Source organism: Chrysemys picta, chromosome 17 (assembly GCF_011386835.1).
Source record: "Chrysemys picta bellii isolate R12L10 chromosome 17, ASM1138683v2, whole genome shotgun sequence".
Classification (NCBI taxonomy): Eukaryota; Metazoa; Chordata; order Testudines; family Emydidae; genus Chrysemys; species Chrysemys picta.
Genome location: NC_088807.1, coordinates 2,024,797 through 2,039,994, shown reverse-complemented (window position 1 = coordinate 2,039,994; position 15,198 = coordinate 2,024,797). Strand labels below are relative to the sequence as shown.

At 50.0% G+C, this 15,198-nt stretch overlaps 1 protein-coding gene across 3 annotated transcripts in view; it reads left to right on the top strand.

Annotated features, from left to right (window-relative positions):
• LOC101937048 (homeobox protein otx5) overlaps positions 1 to 15,198 on the top strand; it is a 42,983-nt gene that overhangs the window by 14,653 nt on the left and 13,132 nt on the right. For all 3 annotated transcript variants that reach the window (XM_065571850.1, XM_042861079.2, XM_024111556.3), the window contains one exon: positions 12,521 to 12,578. The gene's annotated coding sequence lies outside the window, so the exon portion shown is untranslated. The remainder of the gene's footprint in view (positions 1 to 12,520; positions 12,579 to 15,198) is intronic.

Sequence of the window (15,198 nt, the reverse complement as noted above, 5' to 3'; positions counted from 1 at the left end):
GCAGCCCAGCCCCGCTGTAAAAGCAGGAAGGGAGCTGGCCCAGGGTGCCCCACCCTGCGCCCCGGGGGCATAGAATAGAGCTGGTGCATTAGCCACTAGGCCACGCTGTCTGTCACCGGGGGGTTAGTTTAGGGATGAAAGGCTGGCCGGATGGATAAGGAAGGCGCTGAACCGGGGCTCAGGGAAATCTAGGCCCAAGTCCTGGCTCCCTAAATGAGTCACGGCCTCGTGCTGTGCCTCAGTTTCCCCCATTGTGTGTGAGCTGAAAGGCCCCATTTCAACAGGTATTTGGAGGGCGGGCGGGGGGAGTTTTCTCTGCTTAATAACTAACAAGACTTTAAAAGCCAAGTTCACTGTAGATTTTTAGCTCTGTCCAACGTGTTCTCGTTACTGACCGAGAGCAGGGTCCCCGGCGTGCCGGGTGCCACACGGACAGTGGAAGGAGACCCGGAGGGTGGGGATGCGTAACCCAGCTCCATTCTGCAGGGAGCTCTGTCCTGGCTGCTGGCTGGGCCTCGTGAACCTTCTGCAGCCTTCACTCTCAGGGCCTGGCTTTTAGGTCAGGCCGGAGAGGCGTATGCTTTAACATCCAGAAAGCCCATGTTTGATCTCCTCTGCCCACCCCCAAAGAGGGTCAGGGACGCAGGGAGACCCACTTGGCTCCCCTCTCACAGCCAGGAACAACCCAGCAATCCTGACGCCCTGCTGTAACCGCTAGACCCCACTCCCTTCCCAGAGTCGTGGAGAGAACCCAGGAGTCCTGGCTCCCAGCCCCCCTGCTCTAACCACTAGATCCCACCCCCCTCCCAGAGCTGCATAGAGAATCCTGGCTCCCAGGGATGCACAAGTTCCTGCGGGTGCCTCCTTGAGGAAGCCCCCTGCCTGGTGATAGCAGCCCCCCCCCCATTGTCCCCTGCCCCCTGCCTAATTAGGGAAGCCATCAGCAAGCCCATTGTGTGGGAATGAGGGTCATTGATAAGAAACTCTGCCCATTGTCTGCTAATGACCACTCTAATGAAATCAACACCCCCTCCCCCCCCAGGGATAATTGCCCCCCTCCCCAGCCACTGGCTGCTTCCCTGCCTGCCCCATACAGCCTCCCCTCCCCGCCCCAGCTCCCCTCTGTGTCTGTTAATGATACAGTGCTTAGGGTCAGGATCGTTCCTCCTGTGCTTTGCAGAGTGTGTGGGCATCGCCCGCCTGAGATGCAGCCACCTCTGGGGTGGGGCTGTTTCAATGCGTTCTAACCGCAACGTTGCCCGTAAATCTCTTGCCTGTTCTGTGCCTCGGTTTCCCCATCTGCTGGGTACTGGCCTGCCTTTGTGAAGCGCTTTGAGATCTAGGGCTGGGGAGGGTGTAGGCTTGTCTGTAGGGCGTCCACCCAGTCCATGGCCTCGACTCGGCAGACCCCCCACCTCCTGGCGGCTGCCAGAGTAGCAAATCTGAGGGGAGAGGGGTGGACATGGGTGGACAAACCCCCCTCTGCCCCTCCAGGCTACAGCGGGGGTGGGCAAACACGTGCCAGGCTGAATGGCCTTCCTCTGCCTTGGGCCTGTGCTTGGGAGCAGGTGAAGCCCAGAAGCAAGGGTGATGGGCCCTCTGGAAGCCTCTGCCGGATAGATCATGAGAGCAGTGGGTGTGGGGGGGATGGAGTAGCAAGTCTGATGGGGGGAATGTGTAGAGTGGGTGTGTGGGTGTGTATGGTGTACGGTGTGTGCATAGGGGGTGTACTGTTAAATCAATAATAAATATATTTGTTAGTCACTAAGGTGCCACAAGGACTCCTCGTTGTTTTTACTGTGTGTGTACGGCGAGAGGTGTGTACTGTGTGGGTGGGTTGGTGTGAGTGTGGTGCGTACATATCGTGTGTACTGTCAGTGTGCGCGATGAATGGTTTGTGCACGTGGTCTGTACAGTGTGCATGCACAATGAGTGGTGTGTGTGTACAGTGTGTGTGTGTGCGTGGTGAAGTGTGTGTGTGTTGTGTACTGGGGGTGCGTAGGGGGCTGTGTGCGCGGTGAGGTGTGTGTGTGCATGTGTGGGGTGTGTGTGTGTGCAGTGAGGTGGTGTGAGTGTGTGTGTGGTGTGTGTTGTGTACAGAGGGTGCATAGGGGGCTGTGTGCGCAGTGAGGTGTGTGTGTGTACAGTGTGTCCGTGTGTGATGAGGGGTGTGTGTGTATGTGTGTGCGTGTTGTGAGGTGTGTCTGTGTCTACACAGCACGTGTGCATGCTGTGAGGTGGTGTGTGTGTGTGTACACAGCGTGTGTGCATGCAGTGAAGTGGTGTGTATGTGTTGAGGTGGTGTGTGTATGGTGAGTGGTGTGTGTTGTGTACAGAGGGTGTGTGGGGGCTGTGTGTGTGGTGAGGTGGTGTGTGTGTGGTGAGGGGTGTGTGTATGGTGAGTGGTGTGTGTTGTGTACAGAGGGTGTGTAGGGGCTGTGTGTGTGGTGAGGTGTGTGTGTGTGTGTGTGTGGTGAGTGGTGTGTTGTGTACAGAGGGTGCGCAGGGGGCTGTGGTGTCAGGTGCGCAGATACTCAGGGGGTGTGCTCGTCCTCCCTGCCCCGGTTCCCTGGCCTGTCCATTAGGGGCCGTGTCGCCCCATGAGCAGAGGGGGGACACGCACCAGCGCGTGTCGTTAGTGAGCGGGTTTGCGTGAGGCCCAGCGTCATGTGAGGGGCCCGCCCCCCCCCCCCCACACTCCCCGTGCCCTCCCACCTGACGTAACCCGGAGATTTACAGACCAGCCCCCCCCCGGAAAGCTTTATTCTATGAGTATTGTTAAATCGCCTCCTTTGTTCTCTGTCCCTGCTGGCCACATGATGGGCACATGGCCTGGCGGCGCGAAGCTTTTCCAGGATTAGTGCATTCCCGGAGCCAGGGGTGCCCCCTGCCCTGCCGGCGACGCCCCATGGGGCCGGGGGGCCGAGCCTTCGCTTGGCTTCCCTGCTTTGCCGTGGGCCTGGCATCACGGACAGTCCCTCTCCCGGGGGCATCCGCAGGCCTGCCATGGTGCTGGGCTCCCCCCTTGGCCCTCCCAGGCCCCGTTGAGCAATCCGGCTTCTGCCCGTTCCTGGCTGGGGGCCTTGTGTGCCCTGTGAAGCCAGGCCTGGGGGTGGGGGAAGGTGTTAATTGGCTGGGGGGGGAGTGTGGAATTAGCCCCCTGGGTGTTGATTCGAGTTAATTAGCAGGAAGGAGCCGGGTGACAATAGCAGCTTGTTTGGAGAGGCCACCCTGGAGCAGGGAGCCCATTAAGGGGGACAGGGAGGAGGGTGGGGGTCCCCCCCAGGACGTGATTGGAGTTTGCTGATGAGGGGCCAGGTGGGGGGAGGCTTTGCTTAGTCCAGATTCAAAGCTCAGAGCTAGGGGTTGACTTCCAGTTATTGTTTATTAGGTGTCAAGTATCAGGGGGTAGCCGTGTTAGTCTGTATCTACAAAAACAACAAGGAGTCTGGTGGCACCTTAAAGACTAACAGATTTATTTGGGCTTATGCCCAAATAAATCTGTTAGTCTTTAAGGTGCCACCAGACTCCTTGTTGTTTTTGTTTATTAGGTGGTTTATGGTAGTGCCTACTCGCCCCACTCGGGGGCTGGGGCCCCATAGTGCTAGGCACTGTACATTTTTATTGCTATTAGATGCATTATGGTGTATTACGGTAGTGCCTACGCACCCCCGTCTTGGGCTGCGGCCCTGCGGCGCTAGGCGCTGTACATTATCAGGTGTATTATTGACAGCCCCTTGCGCTGGTGGCACCATGACCCTGTCCAACGCCCACTAGTTTGTCTCGCCGCGCTGAACGAATTCAGCCCACCATGCCGGACGGCTCAAAGAGACTGCGAGGAACGGGCTGCAGCGTTAACCTGGTGACTCGAGAGACCTGGTTCTGATTCCCTGCTGTGCCACTGACTGCTTGTTGGATCATGGGCAAGTCAGACAATTAAGGGGCACAGGGAGGTGGGTGGGGAGCCCGGGGCGTGATTGGAGTTTGCTGATGACCAGCCAGGTGGGGGGAGGTGCCTCAGTTTCCCCATCTATACAGGGGGATCACAGCCCTGCCTGTCCCTGAGGATAAATACATTTACAGACTGAGAGGCGCTCGGACACTGCAGTGATAGGATCACGGAGAGCTGCCAGTGCTAAGCCTCCCAATCAAAGGAGCTTTTCTTGAAGCCTCAACACCTGGAGTCATGTGAATCTTAACTTCCAGTTAAAAAAATACATTGCTAGCCTCATGGTCACAGAGAGAATCTTAAAGGCTCCAGACCCAGGCAGCAAATAAAAATAACCCTGAAATGTATTTTTAGAGCGAAAGCTCATGATTTAGAGCCAAATCTCATGATTGTTATGCCAAATCTCAGAGGTTTTACACCAATCTTGTGATTTTTTTTTTGTGGGAGGCCAAATTTTGTAATTTTAGCAGGACCCGACTCCTGCTTCGCTAGTGTTGCTAACACACTCTCAGTCCAAAACGGCCAAACCTGGTCCTCGCTCCCAGCCTGCTCTGTGTAAGACTAGATACCTCCCAAGGACGCTTAGTAGGGAAAACGCAACTTAGTAGGGAAACTGCCTGGAACGCCGGCTAGTTCCAGGCGGTATCTTTAAGACCTGAACCAGGGCCCTGCCCTGTGCCAGGCGGCATTTTAAACATCCTGCTTCGGTCAGTTTCCCCTGTTTTTCTTTTCAATTTCCTCTAAGCCAGTTGGACAAATTAAATTGTAAGTGTCTAATTGCAGAGGGTCGCTCCGTGCGTTGTGCCTTTGCTGGGAGGGATTGGCAGGGGGATTAAGGACGCTGGCAATCCATTTTCATCAGCGTTTAATACCTTTGGACCTGCTGTTTTAGGGACCGGCTTGCCAGTCACCACTGCCACTCTGCACAGTAATTGCAATTTCTGTTTGGGGTCAAAACTACCATAATGTCAGGTTGAAGTGTCCCCCACCCCCACCCCGGATTTATTCTGCGTCGGAGCCGCGTTTCTTTGCTATAGGTCTCCGGGGTGGGGGGAGAAAAGAGGCAGATCTCTAGGGCTAACTACACTGCCCGGGGCAAAGGTGAGATATGGGACAAATCTCGTAATGGGGGGTAGAATTTAAGAAGCCCAGTGGGATTTTTCGAACCACGCTGGGGTGGGGCCAGGCCGCCGCGGGTAACCCAGCCTCTGCTCCTGCCAAAAGTTCCCACCAGATCTTTGATGGCCGCAAGCGGCCCCTAGTCTGTCCTAATCTGCAAAGGGCAGCTCCTTCAGCGCGGTGCCCCCTGGCACTACAGCGTGGGCAGCAGGGACAGCCCTCCGAGCCGTGCCCTCTCACCTGCCCCCTACGGCACAGCGCCCCCTAGTGCCACGCTGGGGCCTTGGGGCTGCGAGTGGAGAGCGCCCCCTACGGGAACCCCGCCCCGCTCCCTGCAGCGCCCCGTAGCACTGTCTGTGGGTAGCACCGATTCTCAGAGTGAATTCTCCCAGGCCGATTCCCTGGTCCCTTTCCTCCAACGCCCCCTTTGCCCGCTTTTAAATGAGACCCTGGGCGACGCCAGATTTGGGCCGGAGGCCCAGGGGCAAGAGACGATGCGCCTGCAAAGCCATTTCAAAGGGGCCTCTTCCCATCCAATGGGGCTTAGCGCAGCCCGGCTGTGTCCACCTGGCATGTGGCGTATATAACCCGACCGCTGCTCGGCCCTATGGTACGGCACATAATCTCCTCCCTGCTTCTATTCCAAGACTGGGGATTTTCAATTAAGAATACTTACGGCCTTCCTCTCCTCTCGCTGCTATTTCCCTAATGAGCAGTGGCTGGTAACAAATTAATAGCCCTGACAGTGTGACCCTAATCCTCCTGTGTATTATAATTAAGAGAGGGAAGGCCTTGCTTCGTTCCAGCCCGCTGTGTGTAATTAATCAACACGTGGCCGGGGCAAGGCTGGGGATTAACGAAACCCTTTAGTTTAACTTTTCTCTCTCTGGACTCATTAACACAGCCCCCCCATCCCCGACCCGGGGGGAATTATTAAATACAGCCCCGGGCCCAGCCCCGCTTCTCCGGCCCGGCTGCCTTTCTGCGAGGTGGCAAATCCCATTGCTTTGTTTTGTCTTGGCCGGGAATTAATGGTAATTAAAAGTGCATTGTTGTCCCGGCTTCCCGGATTGATGACAATGGAATATTCCTTTCCCCAGGCCTCATTTTAAGTGCATTAGCTAAAGGGGATAGGCGAGCAAGAGTCCAATTAAACAACGGGCTTGGAGCTGGCAGGGAGCGAGGAGTTAAAGAGGAGGTGGGTGGTGAGGGCAGGACTCCTGGGTTCTGGCTCCGGGAGGGGAGTGGGGTCTAGTGGGTTAGGACAAAGGGGACTGGGAGCCAGGACTCCTGGGTTCTATCCCCAGCTCTGGGAGGGGAGTGGGGTCTAGCGGTTAGAGCTGGGAGCCAGGACTCTTGGGTTCATGCTGTGGGCAGGGACCAGGCTTCACCGCTTGTGGAAAGGCTTCCATGGGGTGGTATTTGGGGGGCGGGGGAGAGTCATCCCCTCTCTGCCCCCACCCCCCAGATTCGAAGCGGATGGAATGAGCCTTCTAATTACTGATTGCAAACAGAGTATTGGGTGGGGGCATGAACCCCCACAACCAAATGCCCCCAAATTGTCACCCCACACCCTGCCCAGGGCACCGAAGCCCCATGCTGAATCTCAAGCCGAGAATCCAGCCTGGGTGTTGGCTCTGACAGAGCTCCCGCTTGCCTTGGGGTCCTCGGGTGCGATCTAGACTACGCTGGGTGGGCCCTTCTTCCCAGGCAAGAAAACACCCAGCACATGGGGGGAGCTGGTTGGCAGGGTGACCCCAAGCCCTGCCACCCCCCGAGGCACATCCAGGCAGCTGATCCTTGCAGGGTATCATCCCTAGAGCTGGGGTCAGGGCCTGGGCACCACCCAGCCTGACGAGGCCCTGATCATTTAGTGACTAGGTGCTATTGTGGCGGTCTGTAGTGATAGATCTAGCCCGGGTTTTCCCCCAGGGGCAGGCTCGGCAGTTCTAGGGGTTGCTCCCTGTGGCTGGGTCGTGTGGCGTGGCTGGCCGGGAAAGGGGGGCTGGGGATGAATGGAGATGGGGCAGCTCGCTGCTCCCAGATGAAGAACCCAGCCTCGCTGGGGGTCTGGAGCCCTGGGAGCCCCTTGCTTCAAGGAATGGGACATGGGGGGCTGTGGGGAGAGATTGGGGTGCAGAGCTACTGGGGAAGTGCAGGAGAGAAATCACAGCATACACTCAATCCAGGGATTCACCCCAGCCCCATTGACTCCAACAGAGCATAGCACGTGAGTCTGTTCTGTCCTGAATCGGGGCCCTCCCAACTAGGATCCTGACTGGGGATACAAACTCTGAAGGTCTCCCTAGTGCCTTGGGACAGGGACCGCGTCCAAAACACAGGTACTGGCCCCAAGCACAGTTTTTAGGATGAAACTATTAATGGAATTAAGGTAGCACCTAAGGGGTCCCAGGCAAGATCGGGGTCTCCATTGTGCTGCATGCTGCACACCCACACAAAGGGTGGGAGGGGAAACTGAGGCCCAGAGAGTTGCAGTGAGATGCCACAGCAGGTCAGTGGCAGAGAACCCCAGAGTTCTGAGTCCCAGAGCAGGGGGGGCTGGGAGCCAGGACTCCTGGGTTCTATCCCAGCACTGGGAGGGGAGTGAGGTCTGGTGGTTAGAGCAGGGAAGGCTGGGAGCCAGGACTCCTGGGTTCTATCCCAGTACTGGGAGGGGAGTGAGGTCTAGTGGTTAGAGCAGGGCAGTTGGGAGCCAGGACTCCTGGGTTCTATCCCAGCACTGGGAGGGGAGTGAGGTCTAGTGGTTAGAGCAGGGCAGTTGGGAGCCAGGACTCCTGGGTTCTATCCCAGCTCTGGGAGGGGAGTGAGGTCAGGACGCAGGCCAGAGCTGGCTCTAAACAATCCCACAAGGTTGGGGGGCAACGGAGACTCAGGTCCTGATTGCCCGGGAGGTTCTTGGGGTGGCTGGCTCTGCCATCCAAGCAGCTGCCCCTCTCCCCGCCCGTGCCACCCGCTGGGCCTGCAGAGAGACCCCCTTTCGTCCCGGGGGATCACGTTTAATTGCGTCTGGCATTTCGGCAGCGGATTAGTGACTCGCTGCCAGCCGGGTGGACTGTCTTCCCCAAAGTCACCTCGCTCGAGTCCACCTCCGACCCCCTTCCCTGCCACCCTCCCAGGATTAAGGGGAGAGATATAGACAAAGAGAGCTGACATCACGGCCTCCCTTACTTAAATCTTCCACGTGTAGGTGGCCTCTTCCTCTTCTATTCCTTTTCCCCCCTCTCTCGCTCGCTCTCTCTTCCTCCCCCTCCTCAAAGCGTTCGCCTCCTGGAGCTCCGCACACCCAGGTGAGTTGCTGGGAAGAGAGATCAGCTAGTCTTTTGGTTGTGTGTGACCGGGAGGTATGATTATTTGCCGCTGATCCAGATTTAGGGGGGGTGAGGGGGGAGTTAGCGCTCTTGATAAAATTATATCTAATGATTTAAAGTCTTTACATTCGTAATGCCACTCGGCTGGCTTTAGCGCGCTTAATTCAAGAGCCGTTGGACTGGGGAAGGCCCACATGGGTCCAGTTCGTCCTCCAATTGTTTTGGGGTGGTTCTTTTTTTGGAGGGGCGGAGATGCTGGGAATGTATTGGTAGATGCCGGTGGCAATGCTGGGTGTGAAACGTACGCGGAGCGGGGGATCAGTCTGGGTTGGGTCAATTATTGGGATCGAGTTTTAAAATGGGAAGCGAAGAACTATTGCGTGACATGGCCATCAGACACTTGTGCCGTCTCTGGAGGTGGTTTTGTGCCACTGGGCGATGGAGAAGGGGCATCTGCCTTATCATTTCAGAGAGGGACTTGACTGGTCATTAGGAAACCAACCACGAATAACATAACGTTTGGCGTTAAAATCACACTGGGCTTGGAGGTGAACCAAGCATGTGTGTCTTTCAAAGTTATTTTTGCGAGATCAGGTGACAAAGAATTCTAGGGATCTGTGCCGCTGGGAGAAATTCATTATTTGTTTCTCCCTGTGGGTGCCGTTCTGAATAGCGAGCAATTTCCATCATTTGAATTGATCGGCTTTAAAAAAACCCCGCCAGTAATGTGGAGCATTTTAGACTGGAACAGGAGACTAGGTTAGCCTGTGTAGACAAAACCGATGTTCCTGCCCCGGCGTACTGACTCATTGTGGGACAGCACCGTCCGTGTGGCGAATGAGGGAAAGTAGCAGGTGTAAAAGGACTGTCTCTGCGTGGAGTATTGCTATTCACGAGAGATCTGCCATTATACAGGGCCACCAGCGGCTTCTCTTGCGGCCACAGGGCCTCTCTCCTTCTTGTTGCTCCTGGATGTGCCGCCCGGGTGTTGGGATGGGGCTCAGGCTTCGGGCATTGGCCCCAGGGCTTCGGGCCTGGCCTGGGGCTCTAACCACTGGCCCCCACTGTGTCCCCACCCACCCATCACCATTGATCTAGAGTAGATTTTACTTTGAAACTACCAAGCCAGCATTCCGTGAAACTTTACTTTAGAACCAATCAGTTGGGTGATAATGGATTTAAATCTTTAGATTTAAAAGCGCAGATGCACTGAAATTTCTCACAGCTGGAATTCTCTTCCGTTCTGGTCTTTACAGAGTGCACCGGGGCGGGGGTGTGGGGGCGAGATGTTTGCAAGGCAAGGCCTTGGGCAGGCGTTTGCAATCATCTGCAGAGTGTGACCCGGGTCAGTGACTGGACAAGGGACAGGATGCGTGAGTCCCTGCCAAGGGTCTTAAGACATCCACCAGGATGGGTTCCTGGTCCTTTTAATCCAAAAGTTCTCAACCATCAAATGGAAAAACAAGCAAATGGTTCCGCGGAAGCCGCTTGACTCATCGTCTGGCTCCCCCGAGACAGTTGTGTTGTAAAGGTGCAAAGTCGATCCCCAATTTTCTCTTGATTTTACTGTGCAATTATATTTTTTCTATTAACATTTTATTAAACACTTTAAAATCTGCCTCGAAAAAATCAGCGTCACCAACCAAACGTCTCCGAATACGTCCACGTCTCATGCTAGCGTCACCACTCGCTACCTAACTTTAAACATTTCATGCTGGATAATACGAAGGGGTTAAAATGGAAATCAATTGTTTGTATGACGCCATTTACAAACGCACACATTGCACTTCTAAAAATCCCCCTGGTTAAAGGGCAGTGATTACAAGAAGCTAAAGACGAGAAACCAAGTTAAAGCCAAAGGAAATTGGAAACGTTCGGAAATGGTGTGAAACTAGACAGAGTGCTGTCGTCTCTTTGTTACCTTGCGCTTTGTCCGTCCGTCTCCACCTAGTGCAGCGGCTCTCAAACGTTTGTATTGGTGATGCTTTCACACGGCGAGCCCCTGAGTGCGACCCCCCTTATCAATTCAAACCACTTGTTTATATATTTAACACCATTAGAAATGCTGGAGGCAAGTGGGGTTTGGGGTGGAGGCTGACAGCTCGTGACCCCCCCCCCCCATGTAATAACCTCATGACCCCCTGAGGGGTCCTGACCCCCAGTTTGAGACCTCCTGACCCATTGTCTCTCCTCTTACCCTTATATTGTAAGTTTCTCGGGCAGGGACTGTCTCTTTCAACATGCGCCTGATGCTACGAGACCCTTGGTTATTAGTAAAACTCCAGACACAACAACTAGACTTCTGAAGGATATGCACGCCATCCTTTCACGCTCTTTGGCCTTTGCATTTTCTTAGCTGCAAAGTGAAACCTTAATCTACTGCAAACCCCCTCGGTTTGCAGATAAAATAAGGGGAAGAAAGTGCGGAAAGCCACGTATTCTCTCTCTCTCGTGTAGCGAACTGTATGGAAATGAATCCAACTTTCTCCCTGAATTTTATTTTTGCCTCTAAGCTTCTTAGGAGAGTAATTTCAGCCGAGCAATCCAAGCGCTCTTGAATGAAATTTTTGGACCTTGTCTCTAGTCTCATCAGCTTGCTCAAAAGATTGTTAATCTCCTACAATCTCTCATTTTGCTGCCTTTGCAGTGTCTTCATTTGGTTATTTGTTTATATGTATAGATAAAGAAAAGAGATTGGAGAACGGGAAAGAGGAGGGGGGGGGGAAAAGGATCCTATCTTCTTTGAGGCTGCCCACCTCTGCAGAAAAGAGCTGGTCTCTTCTGCTTGTAGCAATTTGGACCTTCATGATTAGAGACACAATTCAAATATGAATATTGGTTCCTCTTTAGAGGCATGCAATGATTTGGTTAAAAGTTGTGCCTATAGATTGCAAAGAGATCTTCCTTCCCCGAAAGCAATACAGACTTTTTGAACCAGAACTTTTATATTTTTAATACTCTAAAATTTTTTTTTTAATTAACACAGCTTTAAATATTAGGGGGAAGAACGCAGAAGTGAAATAATCCTTCACAGGTTGTTTGCTCTCTAAGCACATTTTATGCAAACTACATTAGCCTGAATGTAACAAACATGAATGTTCTTTCTGCTAATCTGTTATTTTCCTCTCTTAAATGTTTTTTAATCTAAGTAACCTCAAATCTTAGGTTGCTGGTCTTAAAAATAAACACAAGATTGTTTTGTATCTTTCTTTGAAACGTGAGGCTTATCTTTCATGCCTAGATTTGCGATCTTTTAAAAGCAATATATTTGGGTTATCGTTTTTTGAAATATTAGGCCCTAAGCCGCAAAGATTTCTGCGTATGATTAAGTGACAAGGAGCATTCCTACTAGATTTGACATTTTCCAAACGAAATATTAGTCCGCGGCTACAGTACAGTGTCTTCTCATTTTTACTTTTTTTTTTAGAAGTTCCACCTGTTGAAATTGGACAATGAATTAGATGAATTAAAGTCCAACACAGCTGTGATGTATAGTTTCCGATTGCTGTTTTTGATCACAAGCTACCCCAACATACACCCACTCCGATCAAAGTAAATTTCAAGCCAAAGTGAAACTTTAAAAGACAACTCCCCATTCCAGACATGGACCTTCTCCTTTGCCATGTTCTCCCTCCAGAAGGAGAGCAAAGACCTCCCAAGCCATCTGAGACAAACAATTCCCCCGGACATTAATCTGCAAGAGGTCTGTTGTTATAATTCCTATCATGTGAGATTCTTAAGGCAACAGCTGAGAATGGACCTAGCTCACACACAAAATTGTTTTGAGCAAACACTCCCCCCCTTCCTACCCCCACTCCTGGGGCTTAGAGGAGAAAATCCCAAATCTTCAGATCTGAAAGCACAGAGAGAGAGGGAGAGGAAAAGTCTGCTGAATCTACAGCACCGCTCTAAATCTGCTCTCCGATTCAGGTTAAGCTTCTCCTTTTATTGCAGATTATACAGCTCGACTCCTCTATCTCTTCTCAGTTATCCTTTTAACACATTTTGCTCTTTCTCGCTGCTTTTTTGGGGGTTGGTTGGCATGGCATGGGTTTGCTAAAGATTTGCCCATCCTCTTCTGGTGATCCAGCAGCAAACCGGTCTCTGTTATGTTTTCTTCCAGCGCTTCCCGGCACTGTTCAGTCTGGACCCTTTGGAAAGACATTTGCTTGGGCAAAAAGGTAAGAAGACGTTTGGTAAAGGAGGGTAGGAATTTTTTTTCTCCCTCCAAAGCAGAATTTGCACCCCTCGCTTGCTAACTCCAGAGCTGACTTTGCTACTATGCCATTCGAGCCCTCTGCTCGCTAACCTGGCTCGGGCAAGAAGTAAATCCCCAAAGAAAACCCAAAAACTTTATTTCTTGGCATTACCGAGGTAAGGACAGTTCAAAAAGAAAACTACACAACTACCGCAAACGTGCAAATCTTCCTTATTTCTTCCAGCCAACAGGATAGATCTAAAACAAGGCATTCTTCTTTGGTTTATTCTTATTTCTTAACTTCCTTTTATAAATTCTCAGCAGGAAATCAATTTAGAATAACATTTCCCTTATATTTTGTTTGCATGTTGGAATTTTAAGTCAAGTGTTACAAAATATATCTACAGAGACAGATTTTTTGTTCAAAACCACCTATATATTTAACAGCCACGCAGCATTCTCTGGGATTGGAGTTGTTTTAAATGGAGATAATTTTAAAACGGCACTACTCATGCTTTTGCAAAAAAAATTTAACGAATTGGAAATTAATTTTTGCTTTTTCCTGTTGCAAAGATTGTAACCTGGCCGGGGGACAAGGTGGCTTAAACTGGCACCAAATTAGAACAAATTGAAAATGAAATTGTGATTTAAAAAAAATCTGATTTTTTCCCTGCAGATTCAAACATCTGATTAATGGAAATGGAGACAGATTTTTTAGAAGGATCTTAAACAAAGTGGCTCCTATAATTATAATGACAAAGTAATAACAAAGTTGGTGTGAAGGAACTAAGGTTTTGTACTGAGTGACAAGAGGCCAAAGAATTTTTTGTAGCGTGATTTGTCATATTCACACAGCCTGGGCTTAAACCCACAATTCAGTGAACAGATCACACTGAACTGGGAGAAAATTTGGCCAGTCGTAACCACAGCCAAGTTGCGGGTCCATTTGTATATTTCACTCAGCCTAAGAAGTTGACAACAATATAAGTTTCGTTACAAAATGGCTCGCTGACAAATTTCACCAAAAAATATTAAGGTTGGCTACAGCTCTAGAAAGCACTTATATTCCTTTTCATCATGCGAATGCCAGTGCGAAATGATTCAGGGTAAAGCCTGTATCTAGAGAGGATGGGAAAAAAGATTTCTCTTTTGTTTTGCTATGATCAACACTGTAAAAGAACTACGGTCAAATGTGGTAACCTCCCTTCAGAAACAAATCCAACCAGGAATAATCTTGTCGGTTTCATTCCAACTCAAAAGAATAATAATTCACGTTTTAAGTCATCACCATTAGCCTTAAAAAGGACCCTTCTAATTGTGAAGTTATCTTCAATACATAAAACGCAAACGAAAAATGATGCATAAAAAGCTCTTCAAAACTAAATCTTTATTATTCTGTTTTAAGGTCTAAGTTTAAACTCTCAGGGAGATGTGATTGATCTAAATTCCTATTAATTAACTGAGAGAAGGGGAAAGAATTATCAGAATATTGGTTGTACTACAATTGCATTGCTATGAATTGTAACAATATTCTACAGTTCAGCTCAGTTATTTTGTTTGCTTCCTGACAAAGGATGCATGCATCTTGCTTTGTTCATTTAAATAATAATTATAGAATTCCGGAGAGTATATTTCAATATGCATATTTAACATAAACAAAACTGATGACTTTCTAATAATAATAAAATAATAATGTGTCTATCTATAAATATATATACATTGCAATCTATCTCTAGAGAGAAAAATACATTCATACCTTTTGGGATCAAATTGTGGCATTCTGCAATTCTTCAGGGATTCATGGCTTGTTTTGTGCCAGAAACAAGCTAAATGCTACCAAAACATTTCAGACACAACACTGCTAAAAGGTCTTCTATTCAGTTGTTCCTTTGGGTAAAATAACTTATTATCCCCTCAAAGAGGAAAACTTGATTTCGCAAATCACGTTATGAACTAGGAAGAAAAGAAAAGATCTGAATGTAATTCATACAGGTTTTGCAAAATCATCAAAACCGCTTTTAAATGCTTTGAGCTATTTAAAGTGTTTTTTCAACACTCAAAACCATGTTTTCTGTTTCCCTGCCTGGCCATTCTGCAAAATCCATTATTTTAAATCGATCTCAGTGCTTTCCCAGATTATCTATCTCTAGTGGTTTTAGTTAAAGTGGATTTTGTTGACTTGTCAGCGAAATCACCAGAATTATTTGTATAAAAGATTTGGAAGAAAAAACATGGGCATTTAAACTGGTTCTGTTTGGGGGGGAAATTTATTAACAGTATCACCTTAGATCACTGTCATTTCAGATTTGAGAGCTACTGATGAAAAGTGCTATACAAGAACTAGGTAATAATAATCATATATAACTCGGGGTCACATTTTCAATAGCACCCAAGTGACTGATTTTGGAGGCCCTTGTGAGAAATTGGACTTTAAATTCTTCTACAGTATCACTTAGACGCTTTTGCAAATTTTACCCTACGTCTGTCAGCCAAAAGGAGAAAAAAAATGGGTTTTTGAAAATACATTCCAATACATGTTAAGAAGATAAGAACGGCCGTACTGGGTCAGATCAAAGTCCATCTAGCCCAGTGTCCTGTCTTCC